The 5,410-nt window shown below is 48.5% G+C and overlaps 1 protein-coding gene across 2 annotated transcripts in view; it reads left to right on the forward strand.

Moving 5' to 3' along the window:
* Positions 1-5,026: 5,026 nt before the first annotated feature.
* The window catches only part of CCDC9 (coiled-coil domain containing 9), a 31,229-nt gene continuing 30,845 nt past the window's right edge, over positions 5,027-5,410 (forward strand). The window contains exon 1 of one of the 2 annotated variants that reach the window (XM_025046731.1): positions 5,027-5,149. The gene's annotated coding sequence lies outside the window, so the exon portion shown is untranslated. The remainder of the gene's footprint in view (positions 5,150-5,410) is intronic. The other variant, XM_025046729.1, reaches the window with a different exon arrangement.

A 5,410-nucleotide genomic window follows, 5' to 3' on the forward strand; every position in this document is an offset into this window, starting at 1 on the left:
CCCAGCTCTGCTCCTGCAGGGCTGAGAGTCTGGAGGGATACAGACTTTTTCCCAGATGGGCAGGACTGGGCTGAGGGAACTTGTGGGTAGTAGGACAGCCCAGAGGGCCACCCGCCCTAGCCTGGGGTCAAGGAAGGCTTCCTGAAAGAGGTGGTATCTGAGCTGAGCCTGGAGGATGAGGAGGACTTAAGTAGAGGAAGAGGCTGGGAAGGGTGTTCCAAGCAGGAGGAACTGCCTGTGCCAAGGCTCAGAATACATTGTCTTCAAAAAAACAAAAATATTGTTCTTAACCTCGGCTCTATTGTGCCCTGGGCAGCCTCTGTCTGTCTGAAGGACTCATGGAGGGCTGGGCACGAGGCAGCTGGCAGGTCCCAAGGACCAGGCTCAAGCCTGGCTCTGTTCCTATAGTGGGTTGAATTGTGGCCACCAAGATATGTCCACCTGGAGCCTCAGACTTTATTTGGAATGAGGGTCTTTGCAGACGTGGTTCAAGGATCTTGAGATGAGACCGTCCTGGAAAATCCAATGACAGGTGTCCTTATAAGAGACAGAAAAGGAGAAGGCGCAGAGAGGAAGCCCACGTGAAGACTGAGGCCGAGACTGGAGCGACGTGTCTAGAAGCCAAGGAATGTGAAGAATTGCCGGCAGGCGCCAGAATCCTCCAGAAGGAACCAACCCTGCCTTGATAACAGACTTCAGGACTCCGGAATGGTGATATAATAAACTTCTGCTGTTCGAAGTCACACCGTGTGTGGTCATTTGTCATGGCAGCCCCAGGACACAAAGGTGTCTGCTTAGCAGCTGTGACACACTGAGCAGGGGAACCTCACCGAGCTCCTTTTCCCCTCTGTAAAATGGGTCTAAACAGGCACTTACCGTGTAGGTGGATGCAAATTAAAATAAACATCCCTTTAACCAATAAATTACAAAACATTTGTGACATATTGCCCATAGGCAATGAGCTGGTGTTATTCGGCCAAGGGTGTTTCAAAAATAGTAATGGTAACAGTCGACGCATCTATTGTGTGCCAGGCACTGTTCCGAGTGCCTCTCACTGCTGTCAAATACACTCATTCTCTGACAGTTATGGAGGGTCCGGTGCAAAATCAATTTCACTGGACCAACATCATCAAGGTGTCGGCAGGGCCGTACTCTCGAGAGGCTCTGGGGAGAATCGGTTTACTAAGCTTTCAAGCATCTTCCCAGCTGGGTTCTTTGCATTTCTTGGCTTGTGGGCCCTTCCTGCACCTTCAGAGCCGGGAACAAAGCATCTCGTTTCAGTGTCACATGGCCTTCTTCTGTGTGCAGTCTCCCTCTGCTTCTCCCTTTAAGGACCTTTGTAGGACCTTTGTGATTGCACTGGGCCCATTGGGTAGTCCAGGAAAATCTCTCCATCTCAAGATTCTTAACTTAATTGCATCTGTAGAGTCCCTTTTACCAAGGATCAGGGCGTGGATATCTTTAGGAGCCATTATTCAGCCTCTCCCTCCCCCCACAGCCCAGTGGGTGGCACTATCATTACCATCATTTTGCAGACAAGGATGCTAAGGCTCAGGGAAGTTAAGTGAATTCCCCAGGGTTACACAGCTCAGGTGGCAGAGCTGGGATTTGAACCCGGGCAGCTTGACTTCAGAGTCCGTGATCTTACCTGCTCTTCTCCCTGTCTCTTTGGGGCCAGGCAGCTCTGGGTTCAAATTTCAGGTCGGCTGCCCAGTAGCTGGATGACTTAGGGCCAGCGGCCTCAGCTCTCTGAGCCTGTGTCTTCATCTCAGACTTAATTGCAACTCAAACTGCATCAAGACTCCACCCTTTGGCCATCAGATTAGCAAGGATCAAAAAGCGATAAAACAAAACAAAACAAAACAAGTTGATAAAACGCAGTGTCCGTGAGGCTTCAGAAAAGCACACACCTTGTCCTGCTTGGGGCAGTGGAAGTGGGCATGACCCTTTTGCTGAGCTGCCCGCCATCAAAGTGGCTTTGCTGTAAGACACATGATAATGTAAGCCTCTGCGCCCCTGACTTTGAAGGCTCTGTCCAACACCTGGGGAGGCGACCTTGCCATCCTGTACTTCTTTACTGTAAAAACATGTGCCACTTTTAATAAAACAAATTTTATGTCTTTACAGTTAAGACATGCAGTATTTGGACGATTCAAACAAATTTTCTCGAAATACAAAAATTAAAAAGGAACATGCACATAACAACATAACAAAATGGAACAAACGACATATTTGGCTGAAACTGGATCTAGGACTTTAGAACTAGTTTCAAAATATACACATATGGGAGCTCTTCAAAATCTATCTGTAAATTAAAAAGTTAAGCTTTGCCTCTACCGCTGTAGCTGCAGGTGGATGGGCAGAGCCCGACTCTATGGGTGGCCAAAGAGAGGCTGTTGTCAGGGTTACGTTCCTTTTGGCTTCTGGTTATTTCTGGTGTAACTGCAGTAGATACACTGTCTCAGGCAGGAAAGAATACAATGTACCTGAAGTCTCTGAAAAGCATCAGACTGGTCTCCCAGGGCTGTGCTTATTTCAAAGCCCTGGTGCTGATTTGGGAGGGTCTTTACCAGACCAACTGTCAAAGCCCTGCTTTTTTGGCTTAAGGTTCCTCTTCATCATCACCACGGTCATCGTTGTGATCCTTCTCCTACTCGTCTTCCCTCTTCTTAAGCATTTGAAGATGTTTACTAGCTAATATCTTCCATGGTAATAGACCTGTGAGAAACTGACAAGGTTCTGATTCTTCTGTAGTATGGATAAATCATCGCAAGTGCTTTCTTTTCTTTTCCCTTGTCCCGTCTGTAGGCATAGGTGGTGAGATATCGAATCAAAAATTGTTCCTGGTGAGGAAGCCCTGGAGCTCCGCTGGTACACGGTGCCCGAGCCCTCTCACTGGGCCGTTTGAGGAGTTGAGGCCCCGAGACCACGAAACAGGCCGGAAGCAAGAAAAGGGGCAGGCTTGGGGGGTCCACTGAGCGGGGGAGATACAGCAGAGACCCGCACCGGTCCCAGCTGTTGCCCAGGTCACCCCACGAGAGAGAGGACAGCAGTCTTGTACTCTTAAAATTTTTTTTTTAAAAATTGAGATAACACTGGTTAATAAGAATATGTAAGTTTCAGGTATACAATATAATTATATATCTGTGTACACTATAAGATGCTCACTACCTAAAGTCTGGTTTCTATCTGTCGCCATAAAATTGACCCCCTTTATCCGTTTTGCTCCCCTTCTACCCACTTCCGTTCTGATCACCAGTCTGTTGTCTTTGTCTATTTTATTTTCTTCACAAGGGCTTCCGGCTGCGCATAAACTTCAGGCCCTACACAACCTGGGTCCACCTCTGTTCATTTTTACTATAAATTAAAAATGTGAATTAATCTGTGATCCAGCAATTTATATTTTTAGGAGCCATACAGATGGTCTCCATTTATTGAGATGTTGCAATATTGCAGGCCTTGTGCCGAGTTCTTTATGTGTATTTATTCACTGATCCACTGAATTCTGCATAACAAACCTAGGAGGAAGGTGTCACAAACTCTGTTTTACAGATGAAAAAGCTGAAGTCCAGAGAAGTTTCCTATATTGCCCAAGGTCACACAGTCAGTAAATGACAGAGTCGGGATTCAAACCCACGCCTTCTGGCTTGAGTCCATGGTCTTGATCATAATATTGCATATCATGTACCCATAAAGATGTGTTTCTAGAAGTTCAATGCAGCATTGTTGGCGATCTCCCCAAATTGGAATCAACTAAATGTCCACGAGACCAGGTGGGGCAAATTATGGCCCACCTACAGGATGGACTATCACATAGCAGTTTAAAAGGTTGTTAACCATCATTGTTAAGTTAAAGATATAGAATTTCAGTTCAGTATATGCTTTTTGTTTTATAAAAAGATAAAATAGTAGTAGTAATAGTACTACTAATAATAGTAGTAATAAATTCACCCATTCAACAACTAATTTTTGAGAGCCTATGTATAAGGCACCGTTGGAGGCACTGGGGACATAGCAAGGTATAAAACAGACAATGTAGTGCAGGAGACAGACGGTGAACAAGTAAGTAAAAGGTAATTTAGAGGGCAAACAGTAAAATAGAGAAAGTTGGCAGGGGAAAACGGCTGGGAGGTTTTTGCAATTTTTAAACTGGTGATTTCAAGGAACGCCGCTATGAGGAGGTGACATTTGAAGAAAGAGCGGAAGCAGGTGATGTCGTGAACTTGGCAGATATCTGAGGAATTATGAGAGTTAAGTTGTATGTGTAGAGAAGGTCTCTGACCGGCTGTTAACAGTAGCCGCATAAGGCAAGGGACTACCAGGTACTTGCATTTTCCATGTTTTAAATCACAAAATAAAATTATTGGCAACCTCAGGGAATCTGGTCTGCCCACTTAAAATTGTCATGGCCTCCAGCAAAGGTATTACATAGCATTTACCATCGGTTATAATAATTGGTTTATTATGTCTAAGTTTTGGTTAATGCCCGTAATCCCCTGGACTCTATAGCCAAATCCAGCTGATCTCTGAGCTTCTTCCAGTTCCTAGAATATATCGAATTCACTCACCACAGGGCCTTTGCACAGGCTGCGCGTCTCTGACTGAATAGCCACCCTGTCTCACCCTCAGGCCTCTCCTCTTACCTTTCTCACAAGGCATCGCCCACATTTCTGTTATTTCACGTTTACATGTGCCTTCCCTCACGAGGGTAGGGCATGGGGTGTACCACGTTCATCACTTTGTCCGCCCCCACCTGCCCTCTCCCTCAGCACAAGCCTGGTAGGTCAGGTTTCAAGGAGTCATTGCCCAATGTCTGGCACCTATTTATTGGAAACAGGAAATAAGGGACCATGTAGAAGACAGAGAGAGGATGGTGTCTCCTTTCCCTGGAAGGAGGCAACCCCGACAGATGGAAGTTGAACCAGTTTGCAGAACACCCTTGCAGACCAGCTCCATCCACCCCCACGTCTATCCCCGGGAGTGCGGCGCCTTTAAGGCTTCCGGAAACAGGCCTGCAGGACCGGAAGTGACCCTCCTTATTTCTCCTCTTCACGTGATGCAGGCGGGAAGTGACGCGCGCGGCCCGGGAGCTGCGGACGCAGAGGCCGACGGAGCTGGAGTCGCGGACGCCGCGGGGTCTCCGGGACAGGTGACCGGGAGAGGGGGCCGGGAGCCCGCCCGGAGAAGGCGGGGCCTGACGCCCCACGTGGGGGGAGCGGGCGCAGGCGGGGGAGCGAGCAGCCCGCGGGGGCGGGGCCTGAGTACTCTGTGGGGGGCGGGGACAGGACGCCCACATGGGAAGCCAGAGGGGCGAGGGCGGAACGGGACGTCGGCGGGTGGGCAGGGCCCGGGCGGGCCGGGGAGTGGGGGGACTGCTGGGGGCGGGGCCTGGAAGTTGTGCCCCCCTGTG

This window comes from Pteropus alecto, unplaced genomic scaffold (genome assembly GCF_000325575.1).
Source record: "Pteropus alecto unplaced genomic scaffold, ASM32557v1 scaffold194, whole genome shotgun sequence".
Taxonomy (NCBI): Eukaryota; Metazoa; Chordata; class Mammalia; order Chiroptera; family Pteropodidae; genus Pteropus; species Pteropus alecto.